Raw genomic sequence first — 13730 nt, 5'->3', positions numbered from 1 at the left:
AACAAGCTGATATTTTTAATCCTAAATCGAAACTAATAACTAATTCTTTTTTTAAAATTTAATTATTCTTAAACCAAAAATCAATTATTCAATTTCATCAAATCGATTATTACCTATACAAATAAGCCCATTCATATAGTTTAATGAACTATTTAGCTATAAAAATTGGACAAGAAACATATATCACTTTATGTACAAGACAAAGTTTGGAATGCTGAGGGAGGGAGGGGACGACAGTCGACGTCATGATCTGCGTCATCACTAAGCCTGTCAATTATGTTTCTCGAAAATCCGCGAGAACTGTGTAATAAATGATCATTGATGAAACAAATTTTGAGATAAAGCAATGATTGAAAAAGTTTTCTGAGTAAGTAAACCAAGTTTCAACTATTAAAAACTCTTAAATTAATGTTGCATTAAGAACAATCATAAAAATTATTATCCAAAACAAATTACGAACACGTTGCCATAAAAAATGATTTTACGATGACGATTCTGTTCTATTCGAACGAAATTAATTCCCGTGCCATGTAATAATAAAGTTTTTCTTTTTTTAATTACTGTAGCTTACACGAACAGCCAGACAAAGAAGATGAAAGCTGGTTTTATTATTATTATTATTTGCGCACTCGAAAATCTGGTAGCACTAGTTGCGATTAAGGTCGTAGTTGCTAAGCCCACGGCAACAGAATAGGTATCTTTTTTTTATTCTTTTTGGATTGACCGCTTCTAAAGTACTCTGCAAGAACGGGTTTCAACTTGTTCCATCATCCTCTTCCATATATTAGAAACGATAACAATCGCTGGAAGAAAAAAAAACGAAATATATAAACAAGAAAGAGCAGTCAGAATGTAGAAACAATGGATTGCTATTATGACGACGCCATTTTTTTTTCTTGTTGTTGCTGCTTCGTTATTGGATTTTTTTCTTCTTCTTTCCAGTAGACAAAACCAGGAACTGCGTGAGTGTATGGATTCATAGAGCCTGATACGAACCAGTCTGTTAAAGATAATAAAATAAAAATAAAAATTTCATAATAACCCAAAGAATATATGAAATAAAAAAAATAGAAAATGGGATGGAAATGAGGTCGGTAGACGATAAGTACCATCACGTTATTGAAGGGTAACTTTGACCTTAACCGCTTGGTGAGGACTGGAAAAATATCCCCCCTGCCACGAACTATATTTTCTTGGTACATTATAATTTTTTTTTAAAATCTAATATTAGGTCATTTGTGGCATCATCTAATGTTGCGCCAAGTACATTACGCGTTCGTGACATTGTATATTGAGTGAACTTTTTTTTAAAATTTAATAGTATATACTTTGAAGTGTAACTGATACTTAATGTTAGTTAAGGTTAAGACCAGATGCTATCATTAAAATGCAATGCAAAATTTTTGCAGACAGATTACTGTGACTTATTCATAATGATTTCTGTTCTCAGCATATTACAGTGACCAAAAAAAAAAAAAACTTTATAAAAGTTTAACTTATAAGAATGAAGATTTTTTTAAAGGTATTTTTCAAAGGCTGGGGCGTAACATTTTTCAAAGGCTCAAGTGTCGCTTAATATGACGCTTTTTTGTAAAATATTAGTTATTTTCACAACAGCCGTGAGTTTGCAATAGTTTATTCATGACTGCTACGTCAAGGTTAGCTTATCTTATGCCAGCGCCCTCTATGCTATCTCTGAAAATGGCGTGAAGCACAAATGTGAAGGAAAGCTGCAGTTTTGTGAAAATAAAAAGCGTTTTCTGATCTAATTTTTTTTCAACATATTTAAAAAAGTATTCATTCTAAAAAATACCAGTTTTTTTCCGAGCCATCTCCGTATATTTGACGGTTTAAAACTGTTTTGTTGACAAAATTATTCTATCAAAAAGATTATATTGTTCTACAATTATATCATCAAATACGACGCAAAAAACTGTGGCTCTTCTTCATATTGTTGACATTTCTCGTCATTCTCATAATGATCATAGAGGGCGCTGCTTGAACTGGACTTTATCTCATAACAGTTATAAATAATTGTAGCGAGGTCAAAACATTTATAAAAATAGTTCGTCAGATGGCGAAAAAGTTATTTTAGGCTAAATATTTATAAATATAATAATTAGTATAATATAATATTTAATAAAAGATACGTAAAATATTTGTCTTAAATGAATATTAAAAGTTCAAATAAAAACACTGTTTAATTGCATGTTTTTTTAACATGCAATTAAAAATACCTATAATTAGAATAGAATAACCTCAATTTTCTTTTTTTAAACTTAGATCACAAATGCGATTTAAAACAGATTATACATGGAATGTTTTTAGAAATATCTAGATATTGCCGGCTAAAAAAATAATCATTATAACCTAAACGTAAATATTTTTCTCAGCCGTTACCATAAGCCGTCAGACTACATATTTGCTCATTTTTTTTAAATTCTCATTATTTTTATCTTTTCAGTGATTATTAAAAACCCGAACAGTAGAATTGAAATTTTCTTTTTCATAAGAGGTTTTTCCTTTGCTTCTTTGAAAATGCACACGAATCTTAACAAAATAGAACACCAAATTTTTCCGTTTCCTGCAACCCTCTCATTAAATATGGTTTTGTAAACATTACCAAAAGGATGTTTTGTTTGGGCGATACGGATGAAAGAACTAACTTAACGAACAAAAACGAATAGTTAAGTTAGAAATATAAATAGTTCAAATAGACGAAATTGGGTTTCAAATAAAGATAACCAACTCCTCGGAACAATATTATTCTACTTTACTTACATTTGAAATGTTTACTCACATTTTTGTTCGAATTTGATTTATAGATGATAGAAAACAAAGAAGTTTAAAATTAATTCATGTTCTAAAGATATCAAAATTTAGCCTACGTCATGCTTGTTGTAAAGCTATTATTATTTACAGGAAGTCCGGTTGTATAATCTGTGAGTATTCGATTCTGCTTTCTGTTGTCAACAACTTCTAAACACTCAACAGATGTTCCAGCAGCCAGTGGTCTTATTTTTTGCGTGGAAATGTTACAAAATATAATCGAAAATATATACTCTCCCCGTCTCTTATTCATTCGCTCTGCAAAAGTTGCTGCAGGCATGGATACTTCCGTCGTATTGTTTAATCACTGCTGGCAATAACTGATCAAGACTGGAATTCTAATCATAATAGATTCGATCTTTGTTCAATGTTTCATTAGCAGAATTAAAAGCATACAGTATGAATTTTTAAAAAAATGGCACAATCCTCACGTTTCCAACTTTTATTTTTTTATTTATTTATAGATTCGAGCTTTTGTTCGAAGTTTCATTAACAATGCTTGCAGTATGAATAAAAGAAAGTGGCACAATCATCGCGTTTCCAACTTTCATTTTTTTATTTGCGAGTCAGAATAATCATTTCAAACTATTGTCCTAGCATTGATCTTGTATATTAAAAAATGTTTCAAAATAATGAAAAATACAGAAAATATATCTCCTAGTCCCTTTTTCATTTGTCACTGCAAATGTTGCAGGCTATAGACTCTGTCTTCCGTCTAATGATTTAACCATTACTGGTAATTCATCTTTAACTGAACGTGACTAGAATTCGAATTATAATAAATTCGATCTTTAGTCGATGTTTCCTTATCAAAGTTCAGGGAATACTGCACGAATAATAATAATAAAACATTTTATTTGACAATTTTAAAACTTATTTTAATAATATTTTTCAGCATTTTAACAATATTTATGCATCTTGTTTCTTAAAATTGTTGCAGTATATATAGAAAAGAAATTTCCCCGTCTCTTATTCATCTGTCACTTCAAATATTGCTGCAGGCATAGGCAAGGGTACTTCCGCCCGAAATGTTAAACAACTGCTGGCAATTCAAGTTTAACTGAACGAGGCTGGAATTCTAATTACAATAGATTCGATCGTTGTTTGATCTTTCATTAACATTGTTCAGGGCATGTATTATGAACAAAAAGAAAATGGCGCAATTCTCGCGTTCTAAACTTACTTTATTTAGCAGTTATGAAAATCATAATAACCCATTGTTCCAGCATTGATCTTGTATTTTAAAATGTTACAAAGTATACAGAAAAATATATTCCTTCTTCTCTTTGTCATTTGTAACTGAGAATGCTGCTGTTGGCATGGATGCTTCCTTGAAGCATTGTTTAACCACTGCTGCCATTCCAAGTTCAACTGTACGAGTCTAGAATCCTAATTATTACAAATTATTAAATGTTCTAATTATTACATGTTATTAATGTTCATTATTACTTTATTAAATGCTTCATTAACTGTGTAAGCTTAGAGCATACAGTAGGAATCAAAATTCTTGTGTTTTCAACTTTTATTCCTGTATAGACGTTGCAGCTATATATGCATTTGTGCACGATTACGACGAATTGAACTACGATGAACTATAATAATAATAACATTTATTTACATAACAGAGGTAAGTTCACACAAGCTACGGAAGACCGCAGGCAATCCTTTCACATGACAATCACGACTACAACTACTGTATTACAACAAACTTAGGGGAGGCAGCCGGTAGCTGCTTACTTCGCTCCTTTTTCATTGGAATGTGCGCCAAAGCGCCTTGTGCAAATTAATTCGGCACACACCCCACCGGTGAACAGATTGTTCACCTAATTAATACCATTTAAGCATTTACAATAATACTTATCAAAACAAAGATATAACTAAAGCTGTTATCATAATGAGACTATTCACAAACAATTACAAAAAATTATTACAGATACAATAAACATACATTAACGATGCAAATTGAATATATAAGAAAAATTCTACTAAATTACAAAGAGCAAAATATTTTTAAACGTGTATACATACTTAAGGCTTTCAAACTGGTTAAAAAAGAAGTGAATTATTTAAGTTACTCTTATCTGCAAAATAGAAACAAAATTAGTAAAATTTATCAATTAATTTCTAAAGGATAAAGAAGCTGTATAGGTTTTTTAAAACTGCCTTTAGAAGTTTTAACCAAGCAAGATCTGACATAATTGTCTCTACCTAAAAATATTTCCTGAATGATCCCCAATTCCCACAACAATTTTGATTTAACATTTCCTTTAATAAGAACAATATCATTAACCTTTAAATTTTTATGAATAGATGAAGTTTTAAATTGGTTATTAGTTTTTAATTGAAGTAAATATTGTTCTTTCCATCGTTTCCATAATTGTTTAACAAGGAGAGATTGGTAAGTTTTTCTTTTGCTGTAGGAATCCCGTGCAGTAGTAGGATCTAATAGTTCTATGAAATGGAGGGGATATTTTGATTGTCCATATCCTAATTCGAGGAAATGAGCCGGAGTGAGAGGTTCAGGCTCTCCTGGACTATTTTCGACATACGTAAGAGGTCGATTATTAACAATTAATTCGATCTCTGCGAGTACGGTCGAAAGTTCTTCGAATGTTAGTAGAGCCTTGCCTAGTATTTTTCTCAAGGGTTCTTTTATGGTTTTAACTAGTCGTTCATAGAATCCACCCCACCAAGGGGCACGTTCAACAATGAATTTCCAGTGGATACCCTTGTCTGCGATGTAGTGTCGAAATTCACTGTCCTTCAAAATATTGGTGAAATACGCTAACTCCTTCTGAGCAGCCTTAAACGTACGCGCATTATCCGAATATATAATCTTGCAGTTTCCTCTACGGGAGAGGAATCTCCGGAACGCAAGGAGAAAACACTTAGTTGACATATCTGATACAAGTTCTAAGTGAACAGCACGCGTGACTGCACACGTAAACAGTGCGACGTAAGACTTGTGAAAGTCTTGTCTGTCCTTTACAAGTATTGCTCCTGTAAAGTCGATTCCCACAATTTGGAAAGGGGGAGATTGAGAAATTCTGTCCTGAGGCAGCTGTCCACTTAATTGGTCAGCTGGTTTGGCATTATATTTTTTACAAATGAGACAAAGCCGAATGATTGATTTTGCTAGCTGACGACATTTAGGTATCCAATAATTTTTTCGAATTTGAGTCAAAGTTGCCGATACACCACAATGAGCAATACGTTCATGTTCCCTAATCACAAGCAACTCGGCAAATTTACTACGCCGAGGAAGAATTATTGGGTGCTTTTCACCCAAGTACAAATCTGCTTCATTTAATCGACTGGTAATTCGCAATATATTGTCCTCATCTAAGTATGGCACTAAAGTTTTTATTTCAGAATTATTTCGAAGTTGCTTATTGTCTTTTAAAGTCGATATCTCCTCTGGATAAAATTCGTTTTGAATACTTTTTATCCAAAATTGTTCTGCATTTTGTATCTCATCCGCCGTGAGACACGAGTTTGTAGATTTATTAATATTTCGAGCATTGTTCACAAATCGTAACACCCAAGCAGTTACCCTTAAAAGTCTTTTTAAACTGCTGAATCGATTTATGTCGACAAATGGTTCTCTCTGCTTGGTAATAGCCACATGGACATTGGAGCGATGTTCCAGTTCTTTTGAACTTAAGTCTAAATCAAAATTGGGTTGGAGGTTTGGCCATTGATCTGGTGGTTGTTTGAGCCATGCTGGCCCATTCCACCACAATTCACTATGCAATAGTTTGGTAGCGGATGTACCTCGTGAAATAATATCAGCTGGGTTGTCCCTTCCTGGACAATGCCCCCATTGATTTGGATTAGAAAGTGTCTGAATTTCTTCAACGCGATTTTTGACGTATGGTTTAAAGGTTGAAGAATCACCACGTATCCAATAATACGGAATAAGTGAGTCAGTCCAAAAATATACATTGCTTTCAAATTTAAGACAAGACGATACTTGTTTGGCTAACCTGGCTGATAATAGGGCTGCTGTCAACTCTAATCGTGGCAGTGTTAGCGATTTCAATGGTGCTACACGACTTTTCGAACAAATAAAACTAGTTTCTATGCTATTACCTGAAGTAACAAAGCGCAAATAAAGAACTGTTCCATAAGCTATTTTGCTTGCATCGGAAAAGCAATGCATTTCCAAATTCATTAATTTTTTATTCGGTTCACCCAAATAATAACGTGGTATTTTAATATAAGTCAAATCCTCCGCCTCACTACTCCACTTCTGCCACTTGCGGTGTAGCTCAGGGGGAAGATCCGAGTCCCAATCAAGTCCTGCTGACCAAAGTTCCTGCAGAAGGCATTTCAATCTAATGACGAATGGACCTAGTATACCGAGAGGATCGAAGATTCGTCCGACTACACGCAAAATTGATCTTTTTGATTCTATTTTACGAGACAGAAATTTTAAAAGGTCCTTCGGATCAAAATATATTAGATCACTTTCGGCATCCCACGATAGTCCCAAAACTTTAATTGAAGGTTTGGAATCAGCCAACGTGTTTTTAGAGTGCTGTGTTTCAATACTTTCTTGTTTCCATAACAAAGCAAGATTTTCCGAATTAGTGGTCCATTTGTGTAACAACATACCCGCATCACTAAATATTTGCAAGCACTCCTTGGAAGTACTTAAAGCGTCTTCAATATTATTTTGTCCCAAAATTAGATCATCGACGTAAATCGAGCTATTTAATAACTCAAATGTCTCTGGAAACTGTTCCTTGTATTTTCTAAAATGATGTTTCAAAGTCGCTGCAAGAAGGTATGGACTAGGCCTAAGGCCAAATAGAACTCTGGTAAAATTCAAAATGTAGGGATTACCATTCAAGCTATCTGTCCAGTAAAAACGAGTAAAGTTTCTATCAGGAATATCAAGTTCAATTTGAAGAAATGCAGATTTTACATCTGCTGTAAACGCTATAGGATTTTTCCGAAAACGTAGAAGAAGTTCCAGAATATCAGGATGTAAGTTTGGACCAGTAAATAAGCTCTGATTTAACGAGGCATACCCATCTTCATGGCTAGATCCATCGAATACAATACGCAGTCTACTGGTAGATTTGTCATTGCGTATCACTGCATGATGGGGCAGAAAAAATCCCGTACTATCCCTCAAAGAATCACATGAAGTATGCTCAACTATACCTTCCTTAATGTAACCATCGATTACATCCCTATATTCACAATGCAACTCTGGATCCATCCCAAACCTACAACATAACCTTTCAAAACGCTTACGAGCAATATTTTCATTATTTTTCAACACTTCTCTCATTCCTGGTCTCCAAGGCAAGCTTACACGGTATCTACCATCTACAAAACTAACTGAATTATCAAACTCACTAAGCACCTCTTCATCTCTGTTACCTAAATTCACCGAATCCTTGTCAAATATTCCTAAATTTTCTAACTCCCAAAATTTCCTTAATTCAGCCGAAATTAATTCATTTTCATTAATAACCAAATTTACAGACGTACAAACACTCTGCTCATCACATTTACCCTGAAGAGACCAACCAAGACTGGTATCAATAGCAACCAGTGAGGAATCCAATCTTTTAATTTGTTTTGTTAAAGACCAATAAAAATCCTGACCAATTAACAATGAAACTTCACAATTTTCAAACAATTCATCATTACTAAATGTCAATCTAATTCCCATTGACTCCATTTCCTTCCATGTATCCGGATTTGGAAGGGTAATATTAGCTCTAGAAATTTCTTCGATTTCCACTGCCTCAATCATCGCCTCATCTCCATTCAATAAATTCCTCAACCTAATTTCTACCTTACTACAAGTTTGTTTTTTAGGCACTTTAGATCCGAATGAATATATTTTTAACCTTTCTGAGCCTAACACCCTTAATCCCAATCTACGAGACAAGTTTTTCTTAATAAATGTTTTTTCACTTCCATTATCAAATAAACAAAATATTTTATCTGACGAAGAGCTACCAATAATCTCTGCCTTCACGCATTGCAGCAAAACCCCACCTTTATTATTATTTACCACAGAATTTGAACAGGTAGTTTTAACATCAACTCCCTTTTCTTTCGAATCTAAACATAAATTTTGTTTTTTAGAATTCTCTAATTTAAAACAAATCGCACGTGCATGACGCCCTTGACAAAACGAACAATTATTTTTCTTACACATTTTTACATTGCAAGAAATATTACAGCATAAAAAACATCTCCTTTCCTTAATTAATTTGTCTCTTTTTTGTTGAACATTTAAATTCTCGCAACAATCAGAAGAGTGGTTCTTTTCCGAACAAAATAAACAATTAAAAACCGCAGATGTCATTAATTCAGTCGCCGATACTCTTCCAGCCTGCCTGTTATGATTAGAGGGGGGATGAAATTCCGAATGATACTTAGGTTTCATATTCGCGTATCTGCGTGGCGCCGTATTGAAATATTTATTAGAAAATGAAGGCGAACTTTTTATTTGTGACTCATTTCGATTCTTTAACAATGCAGTAGTTCTTTCTCTACTTTCTATTTCCTGTCTGAGATATTGAGTTAAATTAGTGATCTTAGAATCCCCTTTTTCAAATTTTCGATTATACTCTAAAGCTAAATTAGAAGAGATAACCTTCATAATTATCGGAAACAAAAGACAACTATAAGAATCGGGTGAGATTCCAAGGGATTCTAATCCTCGAATGTTGACTTCTAACTGATCATACAATTTACGCAATGAAATAACATCAAACGAGTTCCGGACAGGGGTCAGATTTAATAAACAATTCATGTGATAATCAATTATAAGTTCTTTGCGTCCGAATCTTTTTTCCAAAATTTCAACCGCTTTTACATAATTTTCTGAAGTTAATGTTAACCCTTGTATTGCTAATTCCGCATCATCTGTAACAACCGATTTTAAATATGAAAATTTATCTATATCATTTAAACTCGAATTCTCATGCACTGCAGATTTAAATCTAGCCCAAAAACTAGGAAAACTACTAATATTCTTACCCGAAAATGATTCCAAAGTAAGCTTTGGCAAACGGGGTTGGTTTATTAAAACCGGGCTAGTTTGAGGAATTGTAGTAGTAGTAGTAGTTAATGGTTGAGTTTCCGCCAGATTTTGAGGAGCTGTATTCGGGTTTGCAGCTAAATAACGCTCAGCGCGAGATTTCCACAACACAAATTTATCACGATAATCTTCGCGACTCTCAATTTCTTCTTCTAACTTATCAATATCAATTAAATCCTGAACTTCCTTATCAAGTTTACACATCTCTTCAAATTTAGCAACTAATTGTAAAAATGTTTCGTTAACAATTATTTTATCGGAACTATTATCTATTTCTGCTTCAAGTTTTTTAATTTGCTTCGTTACTAACGATCTTGAAACAGCCCTAGCTTTAATTGTTCTTTCTAACAAAGCCTTTTTTGCAGCATCCATTTTAAACTTATTATTTCAATTACAAAACAAATACTCAAATAACAGTCACAACCTCAATTCACTCTAAGGACAACAATAAATGCAATAAAACGCATTCAAAACAAAAATACAAATAATAAACACTGAAATTCATAATCCTAAATCGTAAGTGTAACCAACAACCATTTAAATAACACTTCTATAATATTACATTCTAACAAATTTCTTTTCTGAAATGAAATCGAAAATCAAAACCAATACGAATTACATTCCAAATACTCTAACCATGCCTTATTTCGAAATAACCTTATTCAAACACTATTCATTCAAAATATCCAACTAAATTATTTATCTAAAACAAATCGAAAGCAAGATATACAATAATTCAAATATCTCCAATAATATAACAAATTCCTATTCTTAACGAAAATTTAAACACATACTAACTATACGAATTGCATTTCAAAATTCTCAAACTACACCATAATTCAAAATTACCTTATTCAACGAATACCTTCAAATAAACGACTAAATTATTCAATGAAGAAATTTAACATTTCTAACTATTCCAAAAGAAAACGCAACGAACTTACCCCAATCATGCAGCGAAACGACGAACGAAAACGACGACGAAAACTAATATGATAAATCGGTGGTTTCTTAGGCCATTTCCCGGCCATGTGCACCAAATTGTGCACGATTACGACGAATTGAACTACGATGAACTATAATAATAATAACATTTATTTACATAACAGAGGTAAGTTCACACAAGCTACGGAAGACCGCAGGCAATCCTTTCTTGACATGACAATCACGACTACAACTACTGTATTACAACAAACTTAGGGGAGGCAGCCGGTAGCTGCTTACTTCGCTCCTTTTTCATTGGAATGTGCGCCAAAGCGCCTTGTGCAAATTAATTCGGCACAGCATTTTTAAACTATTGTTCTAGCAGTGTAATCTTGTCAGATTAATCAAATTGCTTTATAGTCTCTCTCTTTTTTTTATTTTTATCTTTCATACAATGTTGCTTTTGGCTGGAATATTTCCGTCGAATCAATCAAACAATTCAAATTAAACTGAACAAGACTAGCATCTTAATCAGGGTGCGTACCCAAATTATTAAAAAAAAAAGCACCTTTTAAGCACTTTTCAAGCGCTCGAAAAATATTTTTAAGCACTTTAAAAAAATATCATAATTAGGCAGGGTTGGAAAGTTTTTGACAATTGACAGTTTTATTTTGTTTTAACCGTCATGTCAAAAAAAAAAAAAAAACCTTTTGGCATTGTTTTTGACAATTGTCAAAAATTATGAAATTTTGAATCATGTAAAACGAATGGCGTTTTCATACGCTATGGACTGACAATACGCCGAAATAGATTGGGGTTGAATTAATTGTGAAAACGTTGAATAGAACAATGTGAACTGAATATATTCGATTTTAATCTATTATTTCGTTAACAAAGTTGTTAAGCAATACCCATTTTGTTGTGTTTCTAATTCTAACTTATATATATTTTTATTTACTAGTTATAAAAATGGTATTTATACTAAAGTACTAATAATCAAAGATTGTAGCCGCTTTAAATGCGTTATGTAACCAACCAGCCTCTGTGCAGGCTAGAGGCTAAGTTTGAAATCTCAGTAGCGCATCCTGGTGGTTAATAAGAAAACTTTTCGACATAACATCAGTTTGAGTTTTTGGAGTTAAGCTTTTAAAATGACCTCATCAAAGAACATTATGCAACATTTTCAGTAACTAAGATATTGTTTTCAGGGGGAAAAAATCGGGATTTTCATTCTACCATTTTGAAAACGTTCGTTACCATATGATAGTTAGTACCTGAATATTTAGTATCTAATACGTAAGCCTGAAATATTTTTACACATTATCAAGGCTGTAAATTTGTAGGGTCGTTCAGAAAAATGTGTCTTATTAGCAGCAACTATTTACGTTTTCATGTATGCAGACAAATCTTAGTTTTAAAATTTAGAAAAACAAACTGTTAACTAATGCTAAAAAATTATAACCCACTAATTCAAACATTTACGTATATAAGATAAATTAACCATTTATGCTTTTAAGTGTTGGCAAATAATAAATTTTAGAAAATTATCCATATTTTAGTTATTACTAGGGGGCTCCGCCCCCTGCTCGCTACCGTTCGCCAACCCCCGAGAATTGCTACGCAATTCTTTTTTGTTTGCTTCGCAAACAAATTTTAATACATTTATATAAGGATATAAATGCGCGGCAGAGCATAAGTACGACTGTACGATTCTCCTAAATACTGATTTTCATCTATTTCTCGAAGACGATTAGCTGCCCTACTTCGATTTTCTCTTTGGCGGGCATTAGTAAGCTCTCGATTATTTTGTCGATTTATTCTTCGACGCTCTTGTTCATTTTGACGAAACGTGGGATCCAATCTCCGCTGTCTGCGATATTCTCGATCGCGATCTGTCCTGTCAGACATTATACTGAAATTCCAAATGATTGAAATGAGTTGAATAAATAAATGTGATTTAAAATTTAACCATTTTAAGGTAAGCAAGCCTCAGTAAGCTTTATAATAGCAAACAACAAAAATTTAAACATTAAAAGATATCAATCACTGGATAGGCATAAGAATGATAAGATAAGATGAGATGTAATCAGCAAAAACCCACTCAAAGTAAATCAACAAAAAGCTTTGACGCGAATGCGTTCTCTTTTCTGATTGGCTTAAAACTGCATCCTCGCTTGGATTGGCTACTTCTTTCATACTGTCACGTGATACCTTAGATTTCATTGGCTGGTGCGACACCATCATTGGATTTTTATATATAGTTAGATTATAATAACACCTAATAATATATTTTCCAACAATCATACAAGTTGGCAGCACTGTAATATGTAATAGAAGATCGATATATTGGAATAGAAATATTAAAAAAAAAGTAATAGCGAAATAGTTTCTGAAAATAAATGTTACATCCTAACTATTAGAAAGCTTTTTAATTATTGAAGTAGAAAAAATATTTCGATAGCAGTAACTATTCATTAAAGGATAAACTAAGAATTCGAAAAATCTTTTTAAACTCAGCGATAGCATTTTTCTTAAAATGCTTTGATCTATCGAAATAAGTTAAAATTAATTTCCATTGTGAAAGACTAAACACTTCAAATACCTTCCAAATTTAATTTAAATTGGGAAAATTCAACTAATTATTTAAATGTTCATCGAAAATTGGAAGTGATTACGGAAGAATTCGATGAAATAAAATCCTTAATGAGGAAATACAATCTCATTAAGGGGGATAAAAATTTAAATTCTAAGTTTTCCATTTGTTTAATCCTTTAAAGTAATTGTGTGTATGCGGCATGCGGCACATTTTAAAATGGAGAAATATTTTTAATGATTGAAAAGGAAAATTTCATTCTTACAATTTCAAAAAGCTCGATTATTTAAGGCGAATTGTATTTGGTTTCTG

The sequence above is a fragment of the Parasteatoda tepidariorum genome, chromosome 1, assembly GCF_982258835.1.
Source record: "Parasteatoda tepidariorum strain Cologne lab strain chromosome 1, Ptep-v5.0, whole genome shotgun sequence".
Classification (NCBI taxonomy): Eukaryota; Metazoa; Arthropoda; class Arachnida; order Araneae; family Theridiidae; genus Parasteatoda; species Parasteatoda tepidariorum.
Note: the sequence above shows the minus strand (reverse complement) of the source record.